Source organism: Plectrocnemia conspersa, unplaced genomic scaffold (assembly GCF_051122295.1).
Source record: "Plectrocnemia conspersa isolate PC_06_02 unplaced genomic scaffold, ASM5112229v1 ptg000001l, whole genome shotgun sequence".
Taxonomy (NCBI): Eukaryota; Metazoa; Arthropoda; class Insecta; order Trichoptera; family Polycentropodidae; genus Plectrocnemia; species Plectrocnemia conspersa.
In genome coordinates, this window is record NW_028277165.1 from 8,119,641 (window position 1) to 8,141,506 (window position 21,866).

The 21,866-nt window shown below is 30.7% G+C and overlaps 1 protein-coding gene across 4 annotated transcripts in view; it reads left to right on the forward strand.

Moving 5' to 3' along the window:
* The first annotated feature begins 6,422 nt into the window (after window positions 1-6,422).
* LOC148238671 (uncharacterized) overlaps window positions 6,423-21,866 on the forward strand; it is a 64,326-nt gene continuing 48,882 nt past the window's right edge. For all 4 annotated transcript variants that reach the window (XR_015811691.1, XR_015811695.1, XM_088200336.1 and 1 more), the window contains exon 1: window positions 6,423-6,623. The gene's annotated coding sequence lies outside the window, so the exon portion shown is untranslated. The remainder of the gene's footprint in view (window positions 6,624-21,866) is intronic.

Here is a 21,866-nt window from a genome sequence, read left to right on the forward strand (position 1 = left end):
ACTAGGGAATTTTCCGTGCATTTAACGTACGTACTGACTTGATTTTAATTATTCATCAGTGATATTAGGAACATCTAGGAAAACCTAATCTACAATGAACGATTCAAATCATAATTATATATTAATCACTAATTTCGAACTCTCAGACACTATATACATATTTAGGATTCATATGGGAATCGAAAAAAGTTACTGCAGGTATTAGTCGTCGACTTATACCACTATCGTGGTGGCTTTTGCTGAAAAATGTGTATTTTATTATATCTCGTATTTTTCAGGTCAGAATTTATATTAAATGGTCAAAATATAAGCTACTAGAATAAATAGTAGATGGGCAGAATTTGTATTAAATGTAAGAGTTATTTTGACAGATGGTCAGACTCATTTTTTTCAATTGGTAATAGTGTTATCATATGTGTTGTTATTAATATAACGCTGAGGATGGTACTACAAGTTAATCTGTCATTTACATGTCGGCAGTTCATTTAGGGCTAACTTGCTTAGTTGGGCCCGCTATATTGTCAGTTGTCGACGCAACAAGCCAAGCGTGCTCTCTGCCGCCGCTTTGTCGTTATTCCCGCTTCGTTCGTCGATCTGAATACCTTCGCGACATACATATGCTTAAATAGATTCGTTGAGAGTTATTCATGGAGTGTTCAATGTTCTGACTAACGCTTGCTCGCTCGCACTTGTCCATCAGTCGTGGTGCGAGCGAGATATTTCTAAAATAATAATTTATTGCCCATTATAATATGTTTTTAATTCACATGATCGTCCTATATTTTTATTCTAAACATTTTATATTTATCTGAACTTGAATAATATAATTATGACCATTTATTATTTTAATTCTGATCGTCCTGTATTGTTATTATATTTTGACTTTTTGATATTTATTCTGATCCTATATAATATGATTATGAACAGGCTGATAATAAAATTCTGAATTCTGACCCAAAGTTGATATAAATTCTGACTATTTAATTTGTTGCCTTTTATAGTAAAATATGGTATAAATTATTTATCAAATGTCATTTAACATTTTTAATTATTGTATAAGTGAAATATTAAAAAAAATGCGCTTCGCGGCTAAATAAGCTTTTTAAAGCATATCGATTCTCATTATTGTCTTTGAGTAAAATGTACAAATTCCTCGTTTTCATGCGCATGCGCGCAACATTTTTAATTTTACTCGTTATCAACTTTGTGCTACTGCATTGTCGTGGCGAAAAACGTCACCGGGAAACTCATTCATAATCCGACCGCATCTAATCTAATCATGTTTGTTCATGTATGAATACGGTTTTGGTTCGATTGCGGATTAGAATATCTTATCGCTTCGGTGCTTTTATTTAATATTTAAATTTATTACGTGTTTGTGAATTTAGAAGTAGTGTAGTAAAGAAAAAGGTTGGAAATGTATTATGCATCCGTAGCAAACAAGAGCAAGGAATCGTATGATAAATTATTTGTGACCTGAAAGATGCAAGATAAATTATAGATTTAAACATAAACAAGATCAATAAATAGCACGGATTGCTGAAATTCAAATTACACATGTTGTTGTTTGTGGAAAGGGGTATAGTTTTTTTCCGCTGCGTTTGGCACCATTGCATAATGTTCGCGTCCCGCTGAGAAGAATAGTCGCGGCGTCGCTCAATGGCCGCCAATCGTCGTAATTTGGCCAAATTGGAGCCGAGGCATAGATATGCGGTAATACTCGTCGTGTGCTCGAAACGTAACAGGCGCCGTGAACCGCGAGGAGTAAAAAACTTTTCCGTCAGCGTACACACCTGATGTCTGTAGTAACCCGTGAAGGCCGCCGCGCTCCAAAGGCGTCTCGTGACGGCGGTAACGTAAATGATTTATTTATTAATTTGATTTGTGTTTATTATTTACCGGTCAAAGAGTATACGTATTATTTCTAGAGCATATCAATGGCGTAGGTTGTGCTATTGTAGTTGAACACCTTAAGTGATCAGGATGGACTCGAGTTAAACTCCGAGCTGGTCCCTCTCTGATTTCGTTACTCTTATATGTAAACTTAATGGTTGTCCTCTGTCGGCGATGTTACTGTTATTTAGAAATTCAAATAAAGTGTTTATTAATCACAACTGAGTAAGCGTTATTTATAGCTCCTCTCTGATTGAATAATTTCTCTACTGACAATAATACGTTAGAACCCGAAATTCTTTTAGATATTGCTTGACCTTCTTGCTTTCATTCTGTGAATATGATGCACTCTTATTTCACACACAGATATATACCTGATTCTTGCGGTCAATGTCATTTTTTTTTCAAAAATCAAGAATTTATTGCCAATGTGTTTAGAAGCATTTATGGTGTGTGCGGAGATGACAATTTTTTATTGGTAGAGGTCTAAGATTAATCAAAACCTCTATTGCTATTATAATAGCAGAAATACTTGATTAACACATTTTTTATTATTGTAAATCTTCCGTTGTAACACGACAGGCGTTGGCCCAATAAGTTACAACGGGATAAACACAATCACCACATATAAGTAAATAGTGAGACAACAAACTGAAATTAGTCATTACGGTATTCATCTGTGGATTAGTAAAATCTATTATAATTATATAGTATTTACTAATTTCGATCCTCAGACACGATAGAACACAAGGGTCCATATGGGATTTGAGCTTAAGTCTATAGTGATTTTCTTATACCACTAGTATATCGTGCTGTTTTAATTTGATGGTATGTAAAATATATAATTTATTTATTATTTTTAACTATTTAAGGCATATATATTTATATATTTATATTTATATTTATATATATATATATATATATATATATATATATATATATATATATATATATATATATATATATATATATATATATATATGTGGTTGAATGCGTTTTCGCGGAGAAATATTTGGTTAATATTTCTAGGAGTCGGATTACTCCGCGTACTTTTTTGATTCCGTGTGGAATCATGGTCCCTACGTTTCGGCCAGATTCGCCCAGCCATCCTCAGGGGAAAAATTGAGAATATGAACATCCGGTGTGGGCAAAGCCCAGCATGTGGTTGTTCAGATCCGCGTACTTTTTTGATTCCACACGGAATCAAAAAAGTACGCGGAGTAATCCGACTCCTAGAAATATTAACCATATATATATATATATATATATATATATATATATATATATATATATATATATATATATATATATATATATATATATATATATATATATATATATATATATATATATATATATATATATATATATATATATATATTTCTAAATAATCATGCAGGATTTCGTTCAACCCTTTGAACGCAGATAACATTTATAGAAGTCATCAAAAATCACAAATGAACAAACACAATCATCTAGTGAAACGTCGAAAAGGAAGACGATTTAGAGTATTTTTAAAGAAGTAAAGAATTGGGAAATAACTTTAGCTATTCACAAAGATTAAACAAAAAAACATAATTTAGAATTTTGAGGGAAATATAAAAATATATATCATAATTTATACAAAATTTAATGGTGGTTTTAGGAGCTCTAGTTTTTTTCTATGTTTATTATACTCGATAGTCAAACACTGATGAATAGAATAATAATATAGTAACAGTTATATATACATCAGAAATTTTAATGTGTGGCAAAAGCATGTGTGTAGTGTCTAATATGTGTGTTAATCTAAAAGTGCAAATTATAACAAAAAATTATATGAAAAAGAAATGAAAACTACTTCAAAATACATTAAAACAATTTATATTTACTATAATTTTGTGCTCCAAATTAAAATTTACATTTAATAAATTATAAATCTAAAAGTATGATGAAATATTTTAAAGATGAGTTGAGAAATAAATAACAGTCACGTTAAATTATTGAATAGTAGATATTTATAAATAAAATATGTATTTTCAATCCCACTCAGTTGTTAGATTAGTATACATGTTGTTTCTTGGAAATAGCGTGTTCATTAACCCCATTGTTCGCCAACCGACATATAGAGTGGCCGAAAATATCTTTTAGACTGTTGTAATGTTCTAGATCAGGCATGGCGAACCTAGGGCACGCGTGCCCGAGGTGGCACGTTTGAGAATTTTGATTGCACGCGAACGATTTCCAAGTTCAAAAATATTTTTTAATTTGAAATTTAAAAAATTAAAACCTTGATTAAATAACCTGTGAATTATTAATTTATTTAATTTTATTAATTATCAAATGTTTTCTAAGGTAAACGACAATCGTTTTAAAAAATAATTAATTATTTATTTTTTCTATCTTGGTAATTCTTTTACTCCTTGGGCACGCCACACAATCGAGGAATATTTAAGGATTTTTGGCACGCGACCCCAAAAAGGTTCGCCATGCCTGTTCTAGATCATAATATTGTTACAAATACATTTGTTTCAAGCCTTATTATATATACATATAACTTTTTGTATTTGTTTATTTCAATTGAATAAAGAGTATCTAAACCAATGCGACACGATAGTAAAAAAAACAATACATTGTATTAAAACAGTATTCTAAAATATATAAAAAATAAAACTGAATTTATAATTATAAACCAGGTAGATGTTCTAAATTTACATAGCTAATTTTTATTTCTTACTATTTGTACAGACATACAGACATAATTATTGAATACAAATACACTTTTTTTGTTAGATCTGCGAACAAAAAGGGGAGATTCTTATAATTTGAAATCTGTTACATAAAAATACTTTGAGAAACATTGCACTACACAGTTCAAAGCAAACATAGTCAATTTCACGAATAGCTTTGTCAGTAGAGAGTTTCTATTTTATTTTTTACACATTTTTCTTGAATCTCATTGTTATTTGAGCTTTATATTTATATTATTATTACCAGTGGCGGAACCGTTTCTTGTTTTTTAAGATATTTTTTTAATATAAATAAAATTAATATTGTAGATAAATTCTAATCATTTAACAATAAATGTCAGTTTTCCGGGTAGCGTATTTTTTTAATCCAGGGAAGTCATTGTAACTTTTTCTAGGAGGGCGGGGCAAATGTTAGCCAGTCGGTGATCGTTTAGAAATATTTCGATTTCATGAAGAATCATAGTATATTTCATTAAATTCAAGGGGGCGACCCTGTTTAGAATCTACATCAAAGCAGTATAATCGTGCCATTGCTGTCGCAGTATATATGCTTGCTTATCTAGCATTCATATTTCGATTTTTTATAATATTATTACGATTTAAAATAAGTGAGAATTGAATTGAATCCGTTCTCAGAAGTAAAAAATCCACGATAATTGTTTTTTGCGCCTTCCTATTGACCAAAATTCGATTTGATTACATTTTGACTAATTTTTTAAATATTCGAACATCGGTAATCTTCACTCATATTTTTAAAACACAGTGTAAATTCCAAGTGCAGACAAACTATGTACTTATTCTTCCGCCTATTACCCCTTGAGAGATGAGTTTGCTTAGTTTACATTTTGGACTTGACCTAATGAATGTTAGGTCAAGTCCAAAATGTAGAATAATTAGTTTTAGAACTTTCATTAGGTTAGGTTTGGGTTTGAACAGAAAATGAATGTTTCGTATCTGTCAAATAGAGTTACATAGACATTTTAGAGCAGCATATAATTTCACTAGCGTCTATCAGTTAAATTATATTTTCGCTAGTAAATAGAAATATATATCTACCGATGAAAATATATTTGGACTTCACTAGTGAAAATATAATATACACATTCATTATAACATTTGTACATCGTGTATTTTTACTAGCATATACCAGATAAATTATATTTTCACTGGTAAAAATATATATATCTACCGTCTGAAAGTGTAGTGCGGTATGATTTCATTGAAATTACATATTTAAAAAAATATTTTCGGGCTAGATTCGAAACTGTTTTATTTTTAAGGAATAACCCGAGAATTTATGGCTTAGAATCAGGGACGTCATTTCAGCATTTTAAAGAAGGAAGGGGGGGGGCAAAAGTTTTTCATAAATATTTTAATTTCATTAATATCCATAGTATTATATGTATTTCATTAAATGGCATGCATTTTCTTAGCAAAATCAAGGGAGGGCAATTGCCGCCATCTTCCCGCAAATGAATTTAATATATCATTTTATATAAAAAAAACTATAGAAATATCAATAAAGATATAATTGTATATTTTATTGCAATACGTTATTTATAAATTCCCATTTTAAAAAATTAAATTGATCGCGCATTGAAATTTTTTTGTAAAATCTTACACCTTGATCGGTAATCGTAATATGACATAAGGTGTCGTGGATCGTGAAATATGAAGAGTCGCTCGAGTCGTGATACGAAGCAAGTGACTACCCACGCGACCTTCGCATGGACCGCCACTGGTCAAAGCTTGTCTCGTTCCCCCACCCGCTCGCGTGGGCCGCAGCCTCAGCTCCAACGCAGTGTCAGTGCGGTATTCGCGCCGCTAGGTCGTATTCTAACCTCAAATAATATCTACGAGTTACGTTCCGATGTCATCGCATGTTGTCCTGATACGTAGCGCCGACGCTCACGCATACCGCGCGATAAAGAAACATTCTTTCGTCTGGTGATGTGACAGATGCGCGCCGGTCTGTTTATTTTACGCGCCGACGTTTTGCACGTAAGTCGAAAAATCAAAATACTATCAATACTACGAGTGTGTCTCGTTTTACTACGCCCGCTTGCGCTTTTCAAACTTTTTTTCGACGCCGTTCGGAAAAAACTTTTTTACATTCCAATATACTTGTTATTTACAAGAGAGTGAGAAGCCAAAACAATTTTCTAATTATGGATCATATTGTGTTTTGATTGATTTTAACAACCATAATAAACAATTTAAAAAACACGAACACAAACAATTTAAAGATATTTACCGCGATTTATATGAGAATTTGCATTTTTTAATGTTAGGCGCGTTTTTTTTATTTATTTTATTATTTATACATAGATATTATGAAAATTATATAAATACGTTTATTTATTAAATTATTAAATTTGAAACTCTATACAAGAAACAAGTTAATCGAAAAAATAAATGTTTAAAATCACTCTATATAGATACAATATTATTAATTACTGAAACCATTTTCTTGTTTTGTGGATCTAGGATCTATATTATTTGAGGATATTTAATTCTGATTATTCACCCTTTGGATTCATATTAAAGATGGGCATTGATACATTTTGAACCGTTCTGTATTTATAACTGTTATGTATATGTTATAATTTACAGTGAATATGTATTACAAGTAAAGTTATATTTTCACTGGCATTTCAGTGAAATCATATCCGAATATATTTCTACTAGCTAAATATTGTTTTACCGATAGGCGTTAGTGAAATTATATGTTTCTCTAAAATGTCTATGAAATTCAGTTTTAAGTGTTGCAAAACGTCCATAAACATTATCAACAATTTTAGGTTAAACAGCTTAGCGTAGATTTTTTAAATATTGTAACCTCATAATTATGTAAATCTGTCATATGGAAATTTGCATTTGTAAAAAAATACAGTTTCACCGATACTGAGCAGCGAAATTATATTTATACATACTATAAAAATTTAGCTTCACTGCTAATATACGTTCAACAAACCAGATTTTATTATGACATCTGAGAATGAAACTAGACATTTCTTTATTTATGATTCGAATTACTCGAAATATTACCGCAAAGATCGAATCATATCCCACTACTATTTATTATGTTTATAAATTATAGAAACACTCGGATATTTTTATTAAATGCTGATTATTTAAGGTTATTCAATACTGATTTTTGATATTTACAAGAGGATTTGGATTCATTATAGAAATGGGCCTTGTTAATTCTGTAATATACAGTGAAGTTATATTTTTACTGGCGTTATCCAAATACATTTTCACCAATAAACATATATTTCTACTAGCGAAAATATGATACTAGTTTTAAAACTTTTATTAGGACAAAGTATGTTTAGGTTAGGTTTGTGTTAGGTCATCAAGAGGACGTTTAACCACTTTTTAGTGAAGTTATGTTTTCAATAGTTTTATAGGCCAGTTAGAATGTATTAAACTTTCATTTAAAATGAGGATAATTTAAATGAGCAATATATAAAATAAATGTTCCATAAAATTAATTGTTTCTGTTGGATAGATTAAATGCGAGCGAGCATTAACATCTTATGAAATATTATAATTCTCTGCAACGCATCTTTTTACGAAGGTTTAATGCACAAATAATTCGTTTTTTGGAACAAAGAATTTATTTAAATGCACATGTATTTATATTTAAATGCCATTTATAATTTCACTGATCAATATCGATGAAACTGTTTTTATTCACATACAAATAATTCGAATTTGAAATATTATGTTGGACAATTTCTGTGTATCTTTGCTCATGTAGAAACACGTGTACCAGATTATACATTAAATTTCGGTCATCTGCGGTTCAGAATCAAAAAAGTCAGTTTAAGTATGTTCTATGCTTTTGCTATGAAATTTTCAGTGACATTTTATGATCTCTATTTATTAATTATACAAAGAAATAGTTGTTTTCATACCAGAAAAAATACATCGTCCAGCAAGTACTCTGTTCCTAATCGGTTAGAACGAGAGTTTGTTAGATTTTTTATTCAATATGCATATTTTTTGCATTGTTCGCTCACAAAATTTTAAACGAAATATTTGATATCAAAATATTTTTTAAATATACTTGAAAAGTAAATTCCGTTGCAATTAAAGTACCAGGGCGACGCCATGACCCTCCCTAACCCTACTACACCACTGGGTATAAGATATTATTAAAATATAAGCCGCGTAGTGTGTAACTCGTATGTTTTAGCTTAATTCAAAAGACTTCTACACGCGTTAATTATACATTTATTAAACGCTATGACACACTTTGTATTTGTTATAACACAGTGTCTTTCGATTTCTTAAAAGATGGAATTATGTATTATATAATCATTATTTCTATTTTTCAATTTAATTAGTTTTATATTATAAAAAACGTGTTTTTTCGAGTGTTCTAGAAAACACATTTTAATTTTTTTTGAATGTTTATTATTTAACTGAAAAAAGAGATGAATATAATATCGGTTTTTTTGAATTAATTTTGTAAAATATTTCAGGCGTGAATATGGTTAATGAATGCAGTGTTGAGTTACATGTATGTATTTCAAATTAGTGTTGTTAATGTATATGCATATACAGGACAGAACTCTTCGAACTGCTGTTAAACGCGAAAGATGATTTTAATATAATAAGGAAAAAAAATTGTTATTATAGTACTTTTTATCATTAATTTATTTATCGGTTTATCTTCTTATCAAGTTAATCTTGTTGTATTAAATTTTAATTCATCTATTTTATTATCTTATTTTCGCTACTCGCGATTGTTTTGCAGTGGAGTGTATTTTGTACAAAGTTCTGTAACTTTATTAGCACTTTGGACTCAAACGAAAGTTGTTATGTTATACTATCAGCACAAATGAAATTCCCAATTGACATTCACACTACATAATAGTAGTTACAAAGGCATATGTAGAAAAAATAAATAGATATCGAAATTTCATCACGCGTGAGCGGAATTCGTTAACCCACACCGTTCAACGGCCACTTTTCACAGATTTCTAATACAAAACCCGAGCCGGCTCAATCAAGTGTGGCCGAGTGTGTTTACCGACCGAAAAATTACCGGCTCGATTACCTGTTTGTTACACTACTATAATAGTGGCAGTTGCGTAACGACTCCGCTTTGTAACCATCGTTGCGATCGTGTGTTACTATTTTGTAATGAATGGAGATTCTCGCGTTGGCGGGTGTTTCTACTACACATACTATGTGTAGTGAGTGGTTTCTTGGCCCGGGAGCTGAGTGACGTCCGATATTTGGTTCGCGGAAGTCTAAAAATATTAACGAGACCCACCTGGACGTCGTCGGTCGGAAATACCGGCGGATCTAGAATGAATGTAGGAGAGTGTGTAACATTCCGGTATGTTTGCCAGTTGGTGGTGTTATCGTAATTTATTTTGAAACAACATATTATATGTTACTAAATATGTTTAACTAATAATAAACTGCAAAGTTTAAGGCATCGTTCTCATTATCAGGCAACCGACGTTTCCGTCACGTAGCGCATGCTAATCAATTATTCATCCCATTTTCAACTATGTGAATAATTTATTAAATATTCATTTATACTATCTCGAATGAAATTTGAAAAAAATCGCAACACAGGTCGTTTTTTTTCTCAATATATCCGAGTGACTAGTGCCGCTCCAAAATATTTGCTCCTTTTTGCGTCTTTATTTTGTTTCAAAATACGGAACAAGAGGCGCATATTCTCAATAAAAAGTGCTTTTACGCCATTGAAAAAGTTTTGTGAATAGAATGTTTATCGGCGGTATCTCCGATGACCGAAATTTGCAGAATTCGTTCGTTGAACGATACAAAATGTTTGAAAGGCACACCCTTTATTATCGTTTAACCTCAAAAACAGGTGTGAGTTGCAAGTTTGTGTTATGTTTTTTTATTTGCTGTTTCAGGATGCAAATATTTTATTTTAATCAATACAATCATTCGATTTAATTTATATGTTAATTCTCACAAAACAAACGTCGATCCATATGTATATCAAATTCGTTCCAAACATATTATATATACAATAAATTCGATAAAATTATGTATTTAAAATGCTCTATCAATTTCGCTGAATTAATTCAATCGCAACCCTTCTATTGACCAAAATTCGGTTTGAATATATTTTGAACAATACTCCCATAGCAAATGTCCGTAAGGATAGCTATAATATTTTTAAAACATAGTGTAATATTGCAGTGCAGACTAACTATGATGCGACATATGTCTACTTCTTCTGCTAATTTTCCCTTGAGAGATGAGTTGACTTTGTTCCTGAACTTAACCAATTATAGGTTAAGTTTGGGTGTTTTGAAACTGGCAAAATCATGATCACAGAAGGGTTAATGAGCATAGATAATCTCAATGGCTATCTGGTTTCGTGTATTACCGGCGGCTGTCACAAAATCTATTCCACTAAGCATTACTTACAATTTATAAAACTGAAAAAAAAACAGTAAAAAGAAAAGTCTACTGCTATGTGATTTTTGTATAGATAAATGGTAAAAGTTTTTGCAGCTTGGATTGGATGTTTTAATGCATTCACTACACGACTATTATTTGTTTAGAGCACTGTAGAAGTTTTAATGATATTTTTGTGGTTAAAGTCTCAGTGTTGTGATGAGTTTTGCAGTAGGTTAGACTCCATAAGAGCTTTTTAATAAGTTTAATTTACACTATATAGACTATTCTAAGATATATACAAAAAAAGAGTCGTAGATCAGCAGTTGTAAAAATCTAGTGACTCTGATCTCTTGTTCTGATGCATCTTAAGAGTCTGTGAGTTGTCTGTCAGTCTAACAGATTGTCGAGTGATTTGTGATGTGACTTAATGTAACATCCTATATACAAATGCTCAGAGAAAGCTTAGACGAATGTTAGAAAGTTAAAGTATGAGCAATCATGTGGTTGCTTAACTCCGCCTTTAAACATTCCTTAGTGAAAACGTAACTCGATCGTCTGATAAGTATAAAGAATATGTATAAAAATACTTATTCATAGTTTTTTTTATTATTTTTATAAATTTATGGCTTTCGTAGCTTTCTAGATTGACAGTTTTTGAATCCCCACAGTGTAAATATATCAGATTTAAACTCCTGTTAAAACCACTTGTATCAAAATATTCACTGTATGAATGTTTATTATAATCCAATCAGTGGCGTAGCTATGGTGGGGCGGGCCGCCCCGGGCGGCACTTGCTTGAGGGCGGTATATTCGCGATGGAATCGTCTAGTGTGGTTCTTAACCCTGAATAAACTTAAATTTATGTAAATCTACGAATAGCAAGAGCTTAACAATAAGCAATTTATTATTCTAAGAAATGCTGATTTTATGACCCTGTAAAAAAATGTATGGGGGGCAGCAATTTTAAGGATTGCCCCGGGCGGCATATACCCTAGCTACGCCACTGAGCCCAATAGATTTAAAATTACAAATCATAGCTTTTTAAATTAAAAAAATATTTTTTAAAGTTAAATTTGTTATATGTGTCTTCCTTTTTATTGTTTTCGTTCGATATACTTTATATAATTAAGCTATATAATTAATCAATTAGTTGCTTTTTCAGTATAATAGCTAAATGTAAAATGAATTTATTCTATTAAAGGAGCGAGTTATTATAAAGGTGAAATAAGTTATATATAAATATTAACTTTTGTATAAATTTGTATATACTAAATAAAGCGATGTTATTTTTTTGTACTAATAGAATTTTAAGATTAACTTGTACAATAGTATTATTTTTGTTACCTTAAATGACTTATTTAAAGCATCAAAAATATTTGTTTAAGGAAAAATTTCCATTTAATTTTTTGATAAAAGAAAATTAACACAATGTATTGTATAAACACCCTCACAATTAACAGAATCTAACACAGAAAATAATACGTTGCTTTTATTTATAGAATTGTAATCTGTCACAACATGTTTTTGTTATTGTTTTTCTTCTACTTTTAAAGGTTTTAAAATAATAAAATATGTTTGGTGAAATATAAAGTAGCAAATCCATCATACCTATATATTTTTTTAATTTGCTACTAATTTAATATTTGCATTTATATGTTTCTCCACTGAAATTTTAGCTTCTTTGCAGCATACCTATTTTGCCATAGCAATTTTGGTACTTGTATATATGATGGTAATAGATTTACCATATTGGTAATTTTTATTTTTTAGATTAAATTAAGACCATCGTGGTCTAACAGGTTACCCCAATGCGCCACGATGGTCGAAAACAAATTTTAAATTTATAAAACAAAAAAAAAACGTATATATACATAAATAGAACAATACTTAAAAAAAATAAACATAACAAAAAATTATAAAATATCAAAATTAAATGAAACAAACTGGATCAGCTCCTTGTAGCTAACATTAAACAGGTCAATATGTAATGCAAGCGTATTAAGGAGCCGTATGGCCACAGCTATAGGCGAGTCGGCAAGTGCGGATGTCCTAGCACTAACTGCCATCAAAAGAGGTCTCGATCGTGATTCTCGAAAATGTTCCGGAACCCAAAACTGGAATTCCTCGAGAATAGCTGGATTGTCGACAGCACCTTTTACCCTTAGATAAAATATTTTCTGTTAAATTGTAGTCAAGAGTGTACTTTATCTATTCAAAAAAAAAAAATAACTATCGTATTTTTTTGTGACAGAAAAGTACTTACTAGTCTGCTTCTATTTCTTAACAAACTGTTTTAAAAATACGATGATTCAGAAAATTAATTTAAAATTCATGTCTGGGTAAAATGTAATGAACTTTTTTTCATTAAATTCGTATGTTACCAGATGATCACAGGATATTTTTTCCAATTAAAAGATCCCTCGAAATCCAGATTTAAAACCTCCGATCTAAAGTGTTAACCAAATAAGTTATCTCTAACTATTATACAAATAACCAAGTAATTTATATCTACTTAATATCATAATAAAACTTTCGATATTTATACTCCATTTTCTATACAGATTTTAAATAATATAAAATGTTTTCTTTTATAAATATTTAACTACAATACTTTCAAAGGAATTGAAAATGCTAAGTAGTTTTCCACAGATAAAACTATATTGACAAATAGTAAAAAAATATAAAATATTTTACGCAAATTCAGTGACGCGGTAACGGTCAAAAATGCGTTAGGAGCAGCCGCATATCTCTCGGACGCGCACTTTATAATATATAGTCCGTGGCGTAGCTAGGGTATGTGCCACCCAAGGCGATCCTTAAAATTGCCGCCCCCCATACATTTTTTGCAGGGTCATAAAATCAGCATTTCTTAAAATAATAAATTGGTTATTATTAAGCTCTTGTTATTCGTGGATTTATATATGTTTTAGTGCATTCAGGGTTAAAACCCACACTAGAGAATCCCATCGCGAATATGCCGCCCCCAAGCAAGTGTCGCCCGGAGCGCCCCCCCCCATAGCTACGCCACTGTATATAGTGCACAGCTGCACAAAGGTTCAAACATATAATTACAACCATTGAATTAAAAAAAAATATTTTAACAATCCGAATAAATAAAAAATAACAAATAATTCCCAAAACGTTAAGGGTCTGGTATTCGCACTCTCGCTAGCTATGGTACCTCACTTCAGTGAGGGACGACTGCTAGTTTTATTTTATATTTTATATCTTACCTTCTATATTAAAATACTGATAAAATAAATACAGTACAAGGACTAAAGTTAACATAATTATTATTTTTAGTACGTATGTATATAAACAATACTATTCGCAAGTTAAAAAATAATGAAAATAATACATCTCTTTGTAGACGTTACATTATTTAATTAGTGATGGTACTTAAGAAATTGGTGATAATTTGAATAATTAATTAATTATAATAGAAAGCTAGTTCAAGGGCAATTTACATAAGCTAAATGTGTTAAAATTATACATATTTTCTAGATAATAATGTTTAAAGAGTAGTAGATAATTATAATATATAAATAGTTGATTTAAAAAAAAATGATTTTTGGGTTTTCAATAAATATTTTTTTAATTTATTTTTAGAATTATTACTCTTAATGTCATAACTTTTATAACTGGTTCAAATACAATCATTAATATTATCAATTGTTTTAATGCGGTTTTTAATTAAAAAAAATACTTACAATCTTACAAATTGTATTAACAATGAAACAAATTTATTATCAAACCGAAATCAAACCATAGAACCTATCTTCATCTATACACAAATTAATTAGAATTATATTGCTATCAAATATTTTTAGCGGAATTCATACAAATTTGATCGATAATGCAAAAAAAAAATACAAAAACCTTATCAACCGCAACGCTTGCGATATCAACTTAGATAACGTTCTATCTTTGAACTTTTGCTATCGCAATTGTTTGGCGATACTCGAAATTGAATGGATTGTTGTAAATTTATGCGATTTTTTCACCCATGCATAATTCATAGACGCTATTGTGAATGATGATAAAAATATAATCTGTAAACATGTAAAAAAAAGTTTTTTTCTTTTTATACTGTGCAACGTTATCGTTGTTATAACGACGATTGTTATCATTGTTTATCGTTTCTTTAAATAATATTTATTTATGTACATAACACATTACTATCGAATGTGTAAGTAATATTATGTATTATTTTATGTTCGAGCATTTGTGCCACGTACAATTAAATATTGATGCATCAATTATCTTGCGTTTACTATACATAATAAAGCAGGGTGTATTCATTTTAAATTGCGCCGCGGTTGCACGGTCGTGACTCGAGAGTTTGAAAATTGCTATAATATTTAAAGGGTAGTCGTAGATCAGTACCTCTCAACCTATTGCCGGCAGAATAAGAGTATCGGCTAACATTTAGATCCATAGCTAAATTTATTTACTTCCTTACAAATTTATCCTTAAAAACTATTGGCAGGTTCCAGTGGACCAGCAACATGGTTTAGTGTAGTTCTACGGAACCAAATTTACTTTCTGATTTGTGGATATGTACAAAAGTCACATCGATCCACTGAGTCTTTCAGCACCTACTGAAGACACTTCTTTATAATTACTTTCAACAGGCTTTAGTAGACCAGCGACACGGTTTTCGTCCACGTCGTTTCATTGCGGCTAAGTTTTTATCCTCCCCGAAGGCGACAAAGTTCATTGATTTAAAAATACAGTCTATACCGAATTAAAAAAAAACATTTGACTAAGTTTATGAACTTTCTTATGAGCTATGGTACTCGAGTATTTCGCTTATTTTGAAGTACCGTAAAGATCCAATTTAGTTCCTCTGCTCTTTCTTCTCCACATCACTGACAAATATACAGCAATTGATAATGTCGAGGACCTGAAAATGTTTCATAGTATTCATAGTTTTTACACAAATTCCATAAAATATCGTTGTGCCAAATGTCACATTCTTACATTTGACAGATTTTCTTACTGGTTGGAGTTATTTTATAGATTAGATTATTTAGTTGGTGTGTTTTAACTTATACTACAGCCGGAGAGTAGAAATATTTGAGTTTCAAGTGTGCATGCTCGACTTTGTTATGCGGAGCGTGTGTTTTTTTATATTACATTAAATGACATTTTCATTTTCTGGACAAATTCTAGGGAGAAAATTCTTTGTATATTTATGATGCTTCGTATTACATGTACAGTTTTACATTTATATTTTTAATAGGTTTGTGTCTTATCTTGGTTGAGAGAATAACTATTGAAATTGTTATCTGCAAGAAACATGATACGTAAAAAGAAACATAATCAACTTCGTTTGGATGAGACTCAGAACAATGTGGTTAGGATTCGATAAGATTAATAATATTTGCATGCTATAGAAAGCATGGCTAGACGGTTGATATTTTTTTAAGATCGGAGTGTTATCTGAAAAGATTATGTGTCGGATTCGAGAAAAAAAATAGGTGTAACTTATCTTACAGGTAGTCAGTCTTACAGCAATATTCCCAAAGTAGACAATTTCTAATTTCAGAGAATAATAATTGAGATAAGCGCGACTCGCTTATTGAAAGTGAAAACTCGGATGAGCCGTGCCAGGCACGAACCGTTGTGTTATCAACGCGAATTGTGTAACTATCGTGAGCGTCGCGATCGTAACACAATAATAACAACAAAACGACACAAAAAGTGACATAAAACGTTTACTACTATTACTATCTAGGACGCTTCCACATGTGGTCAAAGTTTGACCCGTCCCGGGTTAAAAAGCGATTGGAAATCTCGGTTGAGGATGAGATAAGCGTTTAATTTTGGGTCACTGTGATATAAAGGTTAGCACGTGGCGTTGTGTATCAGCTGATTTTGTTTTATTTTTACTTATCGAAGTTCAAGATTATGAAACATATCTATATATGAGTTCCTAGTCGTTGAAAATTATCTGTCAAATCGCAGATCCTCCTCTGCTGGCGTTCCACAAGCTCGATTCTAGTACCATTGCTTTTAGTAATATTTACAAGCGACGTTTAATAATCACTTTGATACACCTTAGATTTCAAATTCAAAGTATTAAAGCTAAATCATATTCCTTTCTTTGCCATTGAAGTGAATTGAGTATATATATATTTTTTTAAATATGAACTCGGTTTTGTTTTGCAAACTAAACATTGTTCTGATCTCTTTTGTTTATTCTATAGAATACATTTATTATTGCAGGTGATGGTTCTTTTCAACAATGGCAACCCATTTGTTTATAATAACTAATAAAAACAGACTTCGAAATGTTGCTATTTTTACCTTTCGGTCAGTTCGTGCGGTACCCGTATGTCAATTTCTTAACCTTTTGTATGGCATTCAAACATTTGTTTGTTAATATTTTATGATCAACAGCAGATTGAATTTCTTTAGTTTTTACTTTACTGAATTTGCACTATACCTATGTACGATTCAATTATAAGTTATGTTAAATATTTTATTTGCTTTTACACAGACTTGTAAAATCAAATAAAATATTTACCAGGGTAAAAGTCTTTAGCTAATAATATAAAAAAAATAGTACACGTTAATCGTGCAAGGTCGAAGGCAGTTCGAGAGTCCATAAAAAATGACAAAAATAAACGCTCTTCATAAATATTGTCTTTCTGAGATGGCACAAGATGTTACCATACTTTTTTAACTAAAATAATATTTTATGTTTTACTTTACTTTTTATGTATTCTAAACGTTAATGTATTGCAAATAGGCATCATTATTAATAAAAGCAAAAATAGAACTGTTATCGTTACATCGACACGATAAATCAAAATATAGACGGCATATTAATGGTTTGGGTCGTTATTATTATGGAAGATATTCCCTCTGTCTATTTTTGATCAAATGATTAATTCAATTACTATTCCATTATACATGGCACGTTACATTTAGAAATTAGCGCAATTAACGAGATCGACGAGCTAATTTGATTTAATGTACCATTTGGACTGCGCTCAATCAGTCATGTGTCTGGCAGTTGCCGTTCAAAGTTTACGCGTGCAAGTGTAGTGCAGCTAGGAGGCAAAGATGTGGAGGAGAAAAAAGAAGTTGAGAAGTAGTAGCTCTAAAAAAATTTTGTATTTTCTTCCACATTTTCATCCAAATTTGGCTCAGTTTCGCTCAACCCTGAATACAACATAGCCATCTCTCCCTTATATCACCATTCCACTGTCTGTACACACGGTATTTATATTAAAGTTTTAATAATATGTTTATTTATATTATATATGCAAATTAAACGAGAATTCCTCTCTCGATTGTGTCACAATTGTATGTCGATGTAACTGTAACCAACACCTACGCTTATGCAGAGCCAGAAAGCTCGCTTGTGACGTCATCAGAAAAAGGGTCGATAACGTCGAGTGTATCAATAAATTCCTCGCTGTATGATTTTTTATATTTAACTTAACTACTATTTAGAACTTAAATTTGTGATTTTATCACACATTTTTTTAGTATAATATAAAAAAATAGTAGATGAAAAACTTTTGTTATAACAAATAAATAAGATGACGCACATACATATTTTTGGTTTAAAATAATCGTTTATACAAAACAAGCACTTTAATATTGTATGTTATTTTATTAAATATAATGTATAGTATATTAAAATACAGCGCTTACTTTAACGCTGATGTTGTCATTAAAAAAGTGCGGTTTAGGTCTTTATATAGATGGTGTTTCTATGACACTTAGGTTTTTTCCATCTTGACTTGTTGTTTGTTGAGTTATTATAAATTGTTGGAAATCAATAAAAATGCTTCGACCTTAACAAACTTTTAACTTTTGACGACGTATGTCAGACCAAGACCAAATATATTTTTTATTTGTTTAGCTATACGCTATTGAGTGTATTAAAGTCACTCAATTTATACATAGGTACATACATATATTATTAAATTGAAATATAAATGTATACTGTGATTTTCATTATACGAAAAATCAACATCTTTGTACAAAATTCCTAATTCAATGTTCACCTCTATATTTTTAATCTTAATATATTTTTATTTCAACAGTATATTTATTTTTAAGAGCCAGGGAAAAATAAAATTGTTTTTTTCTCTTGATAATATTTTAAATAAAACCGAATAATGTTGCTATGTTTATTTATAGAAATACGCATGCCAGAGCTGTTTTGTGCTACCTACGCATAAATTCACAAATAAAAATATATTTTCACTGGCATTTCAGTCGAACCGTATCAGAATACATTTTATTACATACAGGTGCTAGTGATATTATATTCTGCTCTAAACACTATCATTTCACAGACGTGATTGTAAACGCTACCAGTGAATTTCTTTTTAGAAAATAGTTTTAGTGCGACACATCACCTGTTAAGGCCAAAATGTTCCAAAAATAAAAATAAAACAGTATAAGCAAAAATCAAATTTTAATACATTTTAACTGACCTAGTTAGTGAAAATGTAACTTCACCGAAAAATACCCATTCACTGTAATAGTTGTGAAACGTTTGCTGTTAAAACCGAAACCCAATCTAAATAAATTAACCAAACTCAACTATAACTATTTTTTAATCGCAGTTTTTTCGTAGCTGGCATATCAAATTTGAGACATTTTAGAGTAGCATATAATTCTACTAGCTAAATTATATTTTCGCTAATAAAAAAATATAAATGCATACTCGTGAAAATGTATTCGGATATGATTTCACTAAAACGGTTAGTGAAATTATACTTTAAAAATACACATTCACCGTATCTGGTTTAACGATTTGATTAGAGTTCTCAATCGAATATTAAAATTATTCGTCCGATTTTTAACTATATGGATATTCGAATAATAGATCGAATATTCGTTTATACTTATAAATCTTGAATGAAATTTAAAAAATCTTAGAATGAAACAATTTGTATTTGCATCACTAGTAGTCGTTTTTCTCTCAATATACACGAGTGCCGCTCCAAAATTCGTGGTCCTTTATGTGCCTTAATTTTGTTTCAAAATACGAAGCAAACTTAACAAAATAATTATTTTACACATTCGATAAACATTTGTAAATAAAATGTTTATAGGACGTATCTACTATGACCGAAACACGCAGAATTCGTTCGTTGAACGGAATAAAATATTGCAAAGACCCTCTTTCATTATCTTTTAACGCTTATCTCAAAAACAGGTGTGCGTCGCAAATTTTTGTTCGTATTACGTTTTTATTATTTGTTGTTTCGTATATTTCGTTATACTGAGTTCAGTCTTCGTTACAATGAAAATATTTTGTTTGAAGTTTTTCGGGGACTTATTCATATAATTGAAAATCGGGAAAATAGTTCGAATAATTAAATATTCGAATATTCGATTGCGAGCCCTATTTCACAGATATAGCGTTTAATTAAAAATCTAACTTGTTTTTAGTTAGCATTATATATTATCTCAAACGTCCTCTTCATATCTAGGAACACTGCACCGTTTATATTTTTTTTCGTTTTTGTAACTCGATCATCTTTGAAACGAGGTAGTATCTGTGAAAATCTCGTGTCAAAAGTTAAGAATACACAATAGTGTTTGATGATGCGTGATGATACCGCAAACAAATTGGATATAATCATAAGAATCAAATGAAATGTGTGCAAGTGTCGGGTGTTACATGTTTGACGCGTGTGCTCGCTGGCTGCTTCAATTATTTTTATTGGACAGGCAACAGTGTCTTGCATCTCTTTGCAAAATGACCAATTGTGACGACATAATAATCTGCCGGAGGGTTCTTGAACCGTTTCCTAGAAGAATCCAAACAGTGTTTAACTGAAAATGACATTCTTGGCGCATGGTGGCCCTTTTGTTGCAGTTTTATTTGCATACAATGACGCACGCACTCTTGAGAGCGAGATGTCTTGTCTTCATTGTTTATCTTTCTCAACTACTCGCAGCAGATGTAATTATAATGAGTGTTGCGTGTCGGATCAAACAATGGATTGTGTATTTGCTGAATACTCAGCTACTTACTTGCGATTTAAGTTTTGGCAAAGGTTAAACGAGACCAGCTTATTATATCTGATGATAAGCTCAGATTGCTTGATCTCTGTACTTCAGCGAGCGTGTCTGTTTGTGCAATTGGCGTCGCAATTGAGCTTTATATAATATATAAAATAGTATCCTGATTAAAGCGGTTGACGTTTGAGTTGAATACTAATGAACTGCTAAAATTAAACTTTGCATTACTGCCAAATTGTTGCAAACGGATGCGACTCGAGTGGTTTTTGGCGATGTTGTTCACTATGTTCTTATTGTACTGTGTGTACTATGTACATAAGCTTTTGTAAGAATTATGGGAATTGGAACATTTTGATTTGACAAGGGTTAAGTGTGGTTAGATGAATTATTTATCTGTCGAACATAATTTCAATTTATCATTCTTGTGTAAGGCTTTTGTGTTCAATAACTAATCTAGATTATATTAATACTTCATCTCTCCATTGACGATTGTAAAATCAAAATTTATGTTGTTTCAGTCCCCTAAATCAGTGGTGTCCAACCGAAATGGTTTACTAAGCCACAACCGAAAGTAAAAATACTCTGTGGGCCGCACATATTTATAAATATTTACAAAACGTAACATTTATAACACAGTAAAAAATAACATTTATTTAAAAAAACATTTATAATTGACTTTAATTTTTTTTACTATCTTAAGAGATGTCACTATGTGTTAAAACATTTTACGCTACAGAAAACACTTTATATTAGATTGTGAAATGAGTACAAAGTGAAGCGCGTTATCGCGCTCCTTTTATGCGTCCAGACTTTAACGCGCTTAAGGCGTAGAAAGGG